The following is a 12628-nucleotide window of genomic DNA, read 5'->3' as shown; positions in this document are numbered from 1 at the left end:
CCACCTACCCCTCCCCTAACCCAACATTAACCCTAAGTTGTTATCAATTGACTGTTGAGTTAGGGGAGGGGTAGGTGGGCAGTTGACCAGATACTGATATTGATCCGAGTTTTATCCACTTCACGCCATTGAAGATATCATATGGTTACGCGTGGATACGAATGTTATCTTCAATTGTTGATGATATCTCTCTCTGGAAGATAATTCCGTGTCCGCAAGCGAACATGCAATATTCTATTTAGTCTATGGATATGAATGACATCTTTAATCAAATACTATAATTATTAAACACACCTTAAAGGCATGTAAACCCCAAAAAACGTTCATTTTCTTTTCACATAGATGTTTAGTAAATATATCAAGTACACCAAAGGTACCATTCGTTTATTCTCAAAAGTCCATTTTCACTTTGTAAAAGCTCTTCCAAATTCGAAACATTCGCCATCTTGAATGGCGCCATCTTTCCTGTGACGTCACGGGTGGACCCTCCTAAGTCTCGTTTTATAATCGCGTGAGGCACGAAGGAGTCTTTTCTACAGCCGTTGTTTGCTGGTCTCGTCATGATTTTTTTACTTACAGTTTGCTTCAATATATTCAATTTTTTCGTAATGGTGAAGCGTTGTGTCGTCCAGTTTTGTACTGATTCAAACAAAACTGGGCATACAATGCAAATATTTCCAAATGACGCAAATCTGAAGCGACAATTTGTGAAATTTGTTCAAGTGAAAATAGCCGATTTCGTCGAGCCGTTCGAACGTTCTGTTGTTTGTAGCAGTCATTTTTCTTCCTGGTGCTATACCGACGATTCAGGCCTCACTAGAAGCAAATTATTCGGAAGTATAAAAACGACCCATACAGTCGGCAGACGACGAGGATTCGGAAGTTGAGCTCTTCAAAAGTTATGCGGGTATCAGCGGCCATCCCGAGGGGTCGACCCCCGGGCAACCCAAGGGCAACCCACGGGCTTAGCAGGGGATTTGTAGCAAAGACATGCCCCGCACGCGGGGCATTAGAGCGCTTTTGCGTTTTTGGCAAAATACCCCGGGGCCATACCCACGGGATTTGCGAGCGGATAAAAAATTCAAGACACTCGGCGATCCAAGAATCTGTTCATTGCATTTTAAGGAAAGCGACATCGAGATTTCAATTTCATACGGTGAAGAGACAGTGTGATGAACAACCGCAAGCCAAGAAAGTTTGCCCCAGCAAGCTCGAATTTGAGGACTCCATAGAGACTTGTGTGGATTTTAGTGCTGATGTGGCTTCAGTAAACCATGATCACTCGTACTTTTGCATCGAGGAACAGGCAACACCGACTATATGTTGCCCAGGTTGCTCCATGGGTGGGGGTATTTTTCCCAATTTTTTGCCCTACCCGAGGGGCTTTAGCATGTATTTGTCACGGCAGCTGTGACAAATGCCCCTGGGTGCCCGGGGGTCGACCCCTCGGGATGGCCGCTGATACCCGCATTAGAGGTCAACAGAGAAAGTACAAAATCGCTTTACATGAAAAAGTTTCGTTAATTAAACAACAATAGCTTTATTGGTTCTCTAAAAACATCTTTTTTCTCATCTAATGAAATATTATGGGGAAGCCAGTTGTTCGGGAGCCAGCGCTAAGCCCGTAAAAGACACTGACATGTCTGAACCTTCGCCTGAATTCGAAACACGTATCAAAGAAAGAGAATTCGTTGATATCAGTGTGTAATAACGTGATCTGGAATTTTGTCGGTTCGATACAAAGAATTCTATACAGGATCCCATAATCAACCCTTATGTTCTATAAGAAAATCCAAGCCAGCCCCACTTGGTGCTTCCTTTGAGAAACCCTGCAGAGAAACAGCAGAAGAATTTGTGTCACGGTTTTCACAGCAGTGAAAATACATTCAAAGGTCAGTAGGACAATATTCATCATTTTGAGTACAACTTAAACGATCCTGATTTCAGCTTGCAAAACTATCTTTTCAATATTTCAAATCGAAGCAAACACAAACAGGGTTGGATAATTATGAAGGCCACACAAGGAAATGTACATGATACAACTTGTTTATCGATAGAAATGGCAACACCAACGAACAAGCTATCTGTAGGCAATTTAGCGAAATTTCCTGCCAGGAAAGAAGCGAAAAACAACTAGCTCTAGTACTGTATTATTAAATCAATGGCAGAAACAACTCAAGTAAATCGATCTCAAAATGTAACAAAACAGATGAAACAGAAAATATTTAGCTTAGTCGTTTCCGGTGTGATTATCTGTGCTTTGCTGCTGCCTGTACGCGTACTTGGCCGTCTCCAGCACCCAGAAATCGAGGCAAACTGACTGAAAACCTGGATGCTCAGTGATACAACTTATCTGGGTTTCAGGCCATTTTGCCAAAATTGCCCGATTTCCGTACAACAAACACTTGCATGAGTTGTCGGCATTGGTTGACAAGTTCCACACTCGCACCTTTGATAATTTTATATAAAACACTTTCAGAAGCTCAAGTTAAAAAAAAAATTCTGTTGCATTCCTTTAGATTGTACCCTCGCTTTATTGCATTTTCATGTTTAATACAAATAAATCACAAAGTAAATTAAATACCAGTCTGAGTTTCCGAGACGGTCGCATCGCTGTCGACATGTTCTGTACTGTCTTCGTGCGGATCGCTTCGGTGAACCCTACGCGGCTCATATTGTTAAGGACGTGGCCCAGACTCTCCTGAAGATTCTGGATTATCCCCAGCGCTGTCATGTACTAAGCTTAAGGCATTCGAGTCGCTATCTTCTGAAAAAACATCTTCCGAACTACCGCTTCTTACACGAACTCCCACACCAGTTCTACTGGGGAATATGTGTTGCGCAATATTTTGGTTCCACCGCTTACGTCACGACTTCTCGTTATTGTTTTTACCGGAAATGGAATTTCAGTTGAAAATGCCGATTTTCTCCTAAAATAAGTCGAATTGGACAAAACTAATTTCAAATTTGTATTCTACGCCACTTTTTACATAGTATAAGAAAAACATGTATTTTTGGGTTTACATGCCCTTTAAGCTCTGAATGCAAAGATCATGCAGGCTGCTTGCGAACTCAACCCGCAGAAAATTTACTTCAAATTCCAAGATAGAAATGAAACAGTTTCTCAAATGGAAGATGTTTTTCTCTTAATGAAAAAGTATAATTGAACCTCTAAAAGGTCGTATATTACCGCAAAAAAAGGAGGCTTCAAGATGAGTAAAACCGCCATGTTGATAAACCGAGTTAGTGCGGACACGTTGTTATCTTTTCAAGTGATGATGTAAATGCCACCTAAAGATGCTTTGTTTTTGAAAAAGAAGAGATTCTGCTATTTCATGAATACCTGTGTAATAAATCGTCGATATTTGATAGAGGCACGACTGAAAAGCCTCAGTTTAAATTTTTATCCGCGGCAACCATTTTTAATAAGTTGTATCGATTTGGTCGGCCGTTTTAAAGAGATTAAGCTGTAATTTCTCCTTACAATATCAATACATTATCTAGGAAACAGTTAATGAGAATGGAAATACTCATCAGCTGGATGTTCATATCCTGATGGGACAAAAACTTCTTTGTGTTACCTTACAAGGAGGTGTATTAGGGCAGGAAAGGAGAATTCGGTTTTAGACATGCATACATTAACACCTATTTAAGCAACTGGTTTACAGGTAAATACGCACTTTAAATCATTGAGTTAAATAATCAATATTCCGGTCAATAATTATTATGTATATAAATGAAAACATTAGTTTATTTCTCTAGTAGTTGTGCCAATTAAAACTAGTTTGCACTAACATTTTTGCAGTGTGGAAATGGTTCAGAAATGAGTTACTTATACGATAATCTTTGCTACACTTTTCTGTTTAGTACGGGAACCCATCATAAAATGCTCACCTATACCTAACTGTAAAGTAAGGGTTAACCACAGGCTAACCAACTCGGGTGCAATAACCACAAGGAAACGTGATCAAAACCCGGCCACAAAAACCAAACTGGAGTTTATTTCTCTAGTAGTTGTGCCATTTAAAACTAGTTTGCACTAATATTTTTGCAGTGTGGAAATGGTTCAGAAATGAGTTACTTGTATGATAATCTTTGCTACACTTTTCTGTTTAGTACGGGAACCCATCATAAAATGCTTACCTAACTGTAAAGTAAGGGTTAACCACAGGCTAACCAACTCGGGTGCAATAACCACAAGGAAACGTGATCAAAACCCGGCCACAAAAACCAAACTGGAGTTTATTGAAACGAGAAGTAAGCATCCAGTCCGTTCAAAGTCTTCCTAAATTGATGACCTTTAGCCCTTTAGCTCCAAGAAGCGATTAACATGTAACTTTTCCCTGTAATAGCGAAACAATATCCAGCGAAAAGGTCATGTGAATACTCAAACTTATCAGATAGAAGTTGTTATCTAGATCTACCACCAAATTCTCGTAACTCATTTACAAGGAAATGTGGGAAATGTGTAGCAGCTAGAGGGGAGAATTGACCATCAGATCTTAGGAGTTCAAGAGTTAAATTGTAATGCGGGCTCATTGTACTTGCGCAATCATACCCGAATTGTTGCTAGGAAATTTCGAATAATATCTTTAAATATCTAGTGTCGAGTTGAAATATTTTTCATCATTTAATTAATTTTTAAGCATTTTCATGAAGACGAACTTGTTGTATAGAAATCAATTTACTGAACGATCTTATCGTAGTATTTTTTTTTTTACCTCGCAGGGTTTTTTTTATTCTTTATTTCTCTCAGTTGGGAGCAGGTTTCGTTTTGCATAATTGCAACCCACAGAAGGCAGTTTAGTCATACACTATTTAGTTGAAAGTTGGATATTTCTCTTTATTCAAGAACAACTAGAAATGTCATTTTCATTTTATGACTTGATTTTCGAGACGGAATGTGCAAACTAATTAAAAACCAGGAATTAGTGCGCAGGTGCGAGAGAGGATTATTCTAAGTGTCGCTTTTAAGAGGTGGTAGAAGAATGGGAATTTTAGCCTTTTGCACTGACTGTACAAAATGATGTGCTGGGTGCTATTAACTTATAAATTTTGTATTGCCTATGTATTTGTGTTGCGGCTGCAAAAACTTCTAGAGACAGACAAGAAACGATTAACATTTTTTTTAAAATCTGGATGAGCTTAGATTTGGATCGAGTGTGGGTGTTTTTGGCAGCCGGTAGAATTCTGTACGATGTAGTACAATTGGACTCGTTAACAGTTTTTGAGAACAGTTTCTTTGTGTCCATATAATGGCAAAGGTAGCGTGTTGTCTGTAAAGTGTAAACACATCACAGATAGATTGTGGTTCGTCTAAAATGCAAAATTCACCACGCAAGGAAACCGCATTTGCCATGAATAACAAAACACAAATCATAACGAGATGAAAAACCATTTCTGTGCAGGGCATCTGTTTTTTTCCAAATGAATACAGGACGGATTTTTTTTTTCTTTTTTTGTAGTTCATCACTGGCACTATAAACATTAGTGAAACGTGTATTGAATTCATAATGGAAAGCGCTTGTGGATTTTACAAGTATTTCGTTGCAACTAAGAGAGGGAAACTCGGATAAATTCCGTTCAAGACTGATTGATGTTCCATTTTGACGCCATAAGTTGCTTGTGTGGGATTTTGAGCTGAATGAAACAGGTATAAAAAACGGTTCATCACATAGCGTGCGCGAAAGCAAATATTTATTGCTTCACGTCACTTTTCAAGTAGTTTTGAGATCAAAGTGTTTGTTATATTATTTGTAAAAGTACGCTCTTACTTAATTTTCCGTCCAATTCGAATCAGATATACAAGATTATTTTCGAAAAGTGTGTTCCTTTTAAAATTAACTCCGTGATTTTTTTATCCCAGGTGAAAAAGCAATAAACCGAACATAAGTTATTTTAAATTTGAGCACATTATAAGTGAATATTTTTAAAACGCAGTAAGCAATTACTGTGTATGTTCATATTTAATATGCTTTGAAGTCCATACTTGACTTCTACGACTTACTCAGTCCACTTGTCATGTCAAAAATAATACATCAATTCCAAGACTTTTTGAATGCTACATATTGCTGCTTAATGAAAACACCTTGCTTTTACGAAAACATTTTCATGACAAACACGCAACAAGGCACTGTCTGGGGCATGGTAGACCCAGCAGTTTAAAGTTAAGGAGATTAATTGTAATCCTTCATTTCTCCGAGTTTTTACACGCCTTACTTTTAACATTTGGTCTAAACAGATAATATTCAAGATTTTTCCCACGCAGTTTTCCTCCGGAAGGTTTCCAGGGGAATGTTGCAGATGCTCATACGAGTATTCTCTCTAAACAGAAATATATTACTGCTTCTATGACACTTTTAGACTTTACAAATACAGACGATTTTTGCTGAGTTAAGAAACTGCACTTTCACCAGAATGCTAAATAAGTAAATAGTTTCATTGATATCATAATTTTGCAGTTATCGTGCGAGGTTTTCGTTTACACCGAAAAATTAAGACACTTTCTTTCAACGTACACAACGTGATTAAAACATTACTGAAACGTTCTTGGGTGATTTATTGAAGGTTGGCAACCACACTCCTTCTGGAAGTTTCATTGGTGGCTGCGAGAACCAATCAAATCCACTTAAGAGGTTTGGCGGTGCTACAAGGTTTTCCTGAGCGCGATAGGAAAGAAAAACAGTTAACCATTGAGCTCTGGAATTAACACATGCGAGGACATTCGGTGGGTATATTTTTTACTTTAAATATTAGTTCTTTTGATTATTTAAACAAAAAACGACATGTTATCATTGACTTATTCATTGATTTATTCTGTATCTTCAAATATTGGCGCTTTTTAGAAAAGTTTCACGCTGTGCCGATCCTTAGGGAATTTTACGCTTCAACTGTTTGTCAAGAGGTTAGAAACCTTATTATGATGGGTCCCCGACTTTTTCGGAAAATATAAGCGCGTTTTTATCCAAACCTTTTTTCCTACCTTTAGTAAAGTTCTTCAGAACGCTGTTTTTTCCTAATATTTATGTTAAATCTCAGATGCAAAGTTTCTTCGTTTTCTTGTGTCTTGCTGCGTTTTTAATTACATTTTCTTTTACCAAAAAGGGAAAGATACATTTTCGTTGGGTATCGAAGTTTCTGTTGGTTGTACAAAAATCTCTCTTCGTCTGTGGTAAAAAAAAATTGTCGTATTTCAACCCATGTCACTTACATGCCTTTCAAGTAAATCTCATATCCCACTTATTTCCCCGACTGATATTTTACAATTGTTTACTTGGTTACTAGCATGAGATAAGGAAATATGCCGCCTTGAAGTCGCCACATGTAAAAATATTCACTAATTATTTTACGACCAGTTGTCGCCTTTGATTAACAGATAGAAAATTTCTAAATAATCTGTAATTAAACTTGAAAAGTCTAGTTAAATGAAAACCCATCTCCTGCAAAATCTGAGGGAGGGATCTCGGTAAGTCTTGTCTCTTTTTTACCTGTAACTTGTTTTAGTAATTGAAAGGATTTTAGGCAATGGGTAATTATTGCCTTTACCAGGTTAAGACCCCGTGTGGTTTAATTTGTTTTGACATCAAACACTTTTCATTTTTAAATTACACTGTTGAGATGCTTCTAGTCAGGCGAGGTGTCTCCCCGCTCAATTGCACGGAGAAGAAATATAAGCTCCTTGCAGACAGCTGAACCCATTTAGTACTTTGACATCGGTGGTAAGTCCAATACTTGTGACCAGCCGCAAAACATGTTTACGTTAAAAAGAATTTTTATAGTCTCAACAACATTATAGAGACGTGGTTGTATTCAATTACGCGGACAACGATGCACGTACGCAATATTGAACTAATCGACTTTTTTAAGTCAAAAGATTATGATTGAAACTTGATTATCATGTGTAGTCGCTTAACCCCAAGGCTAGTCATTAAGGTTTTTGTCACTCTGGAGCACATGTGTTGATCAGGAAGTTTAAACGATTAGCGTAAGTGGTAATTATAGACTTAAAGAACTAAGGATTGGATTCAATTTCATTTCATTTCATGTTACGAATTTTATAAGATTTTCATGAAAAATTTTTGTTTCCTTCTCTAAGAACCGAGATTAGGTTCACATAGAAGGAACTTTTACCCACAAATTATACACGTGTTTTTTCAGTTTTACACAATTTGTCGTAATCCTCCACAACAATTCACGTTAAGCTGACACCAGGGGATGAAAAGTTTCATTGTCTCTGCTTATAATGAATTAGCTTAAAAACACTGGAGCGAAAAAGCCGTGAAAATTAAAACCACTTTCCGTTTTTGGACTTGGTGAGATTTTTAAGCTCTAAATGCAATCGTCATTCAAAGTTCACACAAAGAAAGCAACAATTTTACGGCTTAAGAATTATCATGCAAGTTTCGCTTTCCTATGTTGCGTGCTTAATTATGTATAAGGCGCCTCCCTTGACCGTATTTACTTTGGTGAAAATAAAAAAAAAAACTTCAAAAAGATGCTAAAATTGATTAAAAGGACAGCAGTCCAAGTGCTTTACCCACAGCGAGACACATCGGTTTTTCTTAACGTCCATCTTCTTTTGAACTCAAAACGAGATATGCTCACTCCGTTGAACGAGGGTGGAGACTTGTGAAACTTGACGAAAATCGTTGAGCGATTCCAAGAAGTCGTTAATTTACTTTATAAAAAATTATGAACATTGCAAATAATTATCAAAGCACTCGAATGTAGTCACCGAACCAACGCTATAACATCATGACTTAAAGAGGATAATTTTTGCACCCTTAAATTTATTTTGTCATCAGGATTTGAACAGATCGCTGTTTATTGGTGAAAACAAGTTACGTTTGTTGTACGTGAAATGATTTAATACTTAAATTTCAAGTGTTGGAAATTGATCCTAATTTGTTCGTCAATGTATTAAAATCCGACGCCTGTACAGCGTTAGACATATCAATGAATTGAAGCTTTATGGAAACATCGCAGTTTGAGTCCACGGCGGGCTTTAATTAACATTTTCTTCCACACGTAACTCGTTGTTCTCCCATTTTTCTTCTTTCTGTATTCTCCAGATGGCATTTACACTTAGAATTTATTAACTAATTAGCAATGATTTCTGAAGAGACAACTGAACCATGTAACTTCTCTCGTCTTCGTGCCAAATTTCTCGTTCCAGGTCTACGATGATTTCCAGAGGGCAATAACACCTCTTACAATTTGGCAACAAATTTACGGTGATTTTTGGAGACAATTGAACTAGTGGAAAACCCAGTTCTTGAAACCCATTAAGCTCTAAAGTAAAACTTATCTTCACCTGGCCTGTAAAAGGTGCAGTGAACTTCTTGCGTGCTTTGTTATCATAAAAATCATGGTGTGATGCGAATGACAAAACTTCAAAGCTTTCTTTATTAGTGGTGATACATTGTCGAAAGCTGTGAGTATTTTCTTCGAGCTTATACTTCAGTTTTCTATGTTCAATAGTATCACATTTCATTTTCATCCCACATATCATAGATTCGTGTTTAAAAAATCTGTTCATAATATTGGGGGTTTGACTTAAGTGAAAATAATTACTTCAGAAATTAAACCTTTACCCCGAGGGTTCGTCCCTACTCAGTTTTCTTTTATGTAAAATTGAACACATTAAAAATAATATTTGTGAAGTCACAATAGTTGGAAAATTGGTTTTTTGTGGTCGAACTGCTTTATTAGTTTCATATTGGGGGATACACGTTTATTTTTTTTCGATGTTTTTTTACAGCCTGTTTGAAAAAAAAAACAGTTTTACCTATCCTAATTTTCTAGAGTTTTCTAATTAAAATTTTGCCATGGGTAATTCGTTGGAAAATCTTTGTCGATCGTCTAGTACTCTCATCAAAATACATCTATTGTTGAATTTTAAACCATTCATTAAATTATAAATACAGCTGGATAAATTGTGATATGATATATTAAGTAGAGTTGATATGAGATCGTCCCATTCATATGGCTGTCGGGAGACGTTAATTTTTAAAACTGCTTTTGCTATTAATGTTCTGCGTTACTTTTGCAATGAAAGTTCAATCGAATTTTTTGCGTGTCTTGGAAAATTTACGGTTGCAAGCTTCTGGTTGAGTTTCGATTTTTGTCAGTACATTGAATTCAATCTACACGTTTTTAGCAATATATGAATTGTTGCTATAGTAACATAAATGCAGATTGCGACAACAATGAGGAGGATTTCAAAAGACATAAGTTTACAATAGGATTCTATGTGAAATTTCCAAGATGTTCTATGTACCTATTTGGTTACTGATTTCCTCTTTAAAAAAATCGTTCTCTTCATGTTCAACAAAGTTGTGGAAACTTCTGGAGTGACTTTTAGTAAGTGAGATGCCATAGCGTTGTTTTACATCGATTTAAAGCCTTTTTACGTTTTATTAGAAGGCTGCAATATATTTTGTACATAATTTTTGCGACACAACAATAGCATCCTCGCAAATGGTCATAAATCGTCTTTGATTACATTCCTCATTGTCAATGATATTTACAGTCAAACAATGGGTTGGACGATCTTTTTAAAGAAGACCGTCCAGAAAATGCAGGTCGTTGAAGATGGATCCATCCATTAACGTGCTTGTGAAAACCAAAATAGATAAATTCAAAAGAAGATGATTGCATCAACTGGAAAATTTCGATATGAGCTTTATTGTCTGATCTTTGTTTTAATTATGTTCTCGACGAGACAAAATTTTCATCATGTGAATCTTTCTTTAACTAGAAAACATTTTAATTTATCCATGAGAACCAGTAATTAAAACTATATTTATACAGATATTTTTCATTTCGCCCGTGCAGTCACCTTCATTTGGTTGTTAAAATAATTGTGATATTAGCGTTGTGTCAATTGCTTTGTGCCAGACATGAGTCATAGTGATAATTTTGCTAGAGGAAACTTTTAATTTTCTGCGAACTCGGAATAAGCAAATAATCATAACATTTACAAGCAGCTGAAGGTAAAACTTACATCCGCCGAAAGCAAGAGGGTGTTGAAATGTTCAAAGATTTTCCGATGTCCATGAGTTTTGTTGTATGCCTAAGTTTTTGCAATATTGACGATTACATGGAAACCGAACAGCTTTTGTCTAAATTGATCGCGGAATAAATGGGCCAAGGCAAGTGATTTTCCTTCATTTCCAAGCGAATCGTCAACCAGTGATTTTCATCGCCAAAGGTAAAAGCATGAATTGTTACTTTCACATCGATAGATGCTCAGATCAGCTGTCAGTTGTTCACAAAGACATAGATTTTAGCTATTGGCTGGTAAATGTCTTCTGTTTTATCCCTTACTTTCGTACATCAGTGACTTATGGATACAGTATTGTTGTAAATATCCTTGATGTTGATGATCTTATTCGCTAATTTGAATACTTCGTATTTTGAAAAACATTTCGACGAAAGATAGATAACTATCCTTAAAAAGTCAAATGTGATACCAAAACCATGTGTTGCGGTGCGCGCACTGAGAGCACACTGCAAATTAAAATGCTCATATTCAAACTGAACTAAATTTCCAAGAAACAGAAATGTGAGCAGTTCTCATAATGCTTTCAAAATCATTGGTGTCTACTAAATTAAATTAGATATCTTTCCCCTTTTTTTTTCCTTCTCTTAAAGAGGGCTTTACCAATGAAATTCTGTATCGCGAAAAGTATCATTAACTTTCTTTTTCAGATTTTTTCAGTGTGCCGCAAAAATAAAACAAAAAAAAATTAGATAGAAAAAGGAACTGTCGCTTGATTTTAAATGTTCGGATAGAACCAAAATCCAGTCAAGCCACGAATTGTGAAGTGAGCTGCAATAATTTTTTGTCATCGATTGTCATCGAAAGGAAATCGACTTAAGCGTTCGATATCTCTTTAGCTTTTTTTTTTTGTTTTATCCGTCACAGTTACCCGTCTCCGAGTTCACAGGCCAGTAATAGAATTTTATGGTAAAATTCTTCAGATTTATCATTCGTGTGAGGCGAGATAAATCTTGACGTTCAGGTTGCTTCATTTCAACAGAAAAGCCTCAGGCAAAAATAAGCTAGCCTTTCATGGATGACAGAATTATAATACGGTTCTTAGTTTGAAGTAATATTTTTACATCGTATATTATCCGATTCCAGCGTACCAGCTACAGCTTTTCGCTGATAGAATTATTTTGTGAAAATGGAAAAAAAGGAGAAGCTATGAAAATGAATAAATTTCTGAATATTTCCAAGGCAGAATTGAATAGATTCGAAATAAAATACGTTTCGTTAAGAAAAGTATATCAATTTGTTAGAAGCAATTCTTAAAAATACTGATGGTTTTCTTATTTCAAACGAGCCACACGTTTCTGAAATAACACGAGGAAAGGACATTAACTTCAATGCTTTGATGTTTTAAACACAAAGTTGATGTTAGAGCACAGCTTTGCGGGATTTCCGCTAGTCGAAAGAAATTGTCGCATAAAAAAAAAGTCTAAGCGTAACTGTGTTTGTATTTTGTAACAGAAAACAAGATTGATATGACAGCTGCTATGTAAAACTTCATTTATATATATATATTTACGATCCATCAAATATGTTTGAGCGTGCGCGATTGGTCTAAACGCGGCATGTGAT

General features: G+C 36.3%; 1 protein-coding gene across 7 annotated transcripts in view; it reads left to right on the top strand.

The window, feature by feature from the left end:
• LOC131789567 (neuropeptide FF receptor 2-like) overlaps positions 1–12628 on the top strand; it is a 46170-nt gene that overhangs the window by 18225 nt on the left and 15317 nt on the right. For 3 of the 7 annotated variants that reach the window (XM_066160289.1, XM_066160288.1, XM_066160292.1), the window contains one exon: positions 6568–6727. The gene's annotated coding sequence lies outside the window, so the exon portion shown is untranslated. Of the gene's footprint in view, positions 1–5465; positions 5654–6567; positions 6728–7588; positions 7719–11099; positions 11213–12628 lie in introns of those variants that run through there. The other 4 variants (XM_066160291.1, XM_066160290.1, XM_066160296.1 and 1 more) reach the window with 3 other exon arrangements.

Source organism: Pocillopora verrucosa, chromosome 13 (assembly GCF_036669915.1).
Source record: "Pocillopora verrucosa isolate sample1 chromosome 13, ASM3666991v2, whole genome shotgun sequence".
Taxonomy (NCBI): Eukaryota; Metazoa; Cnidaria; class Anthozoa; order Scleractinia; family Pocilloporidae; genus Pocillopora; species Pocillopora verrucosa.
Note: the sequence above shows the minus strand (reverse complement) of the source record. Positions and strands in the feature narration are given on the sequence as shown.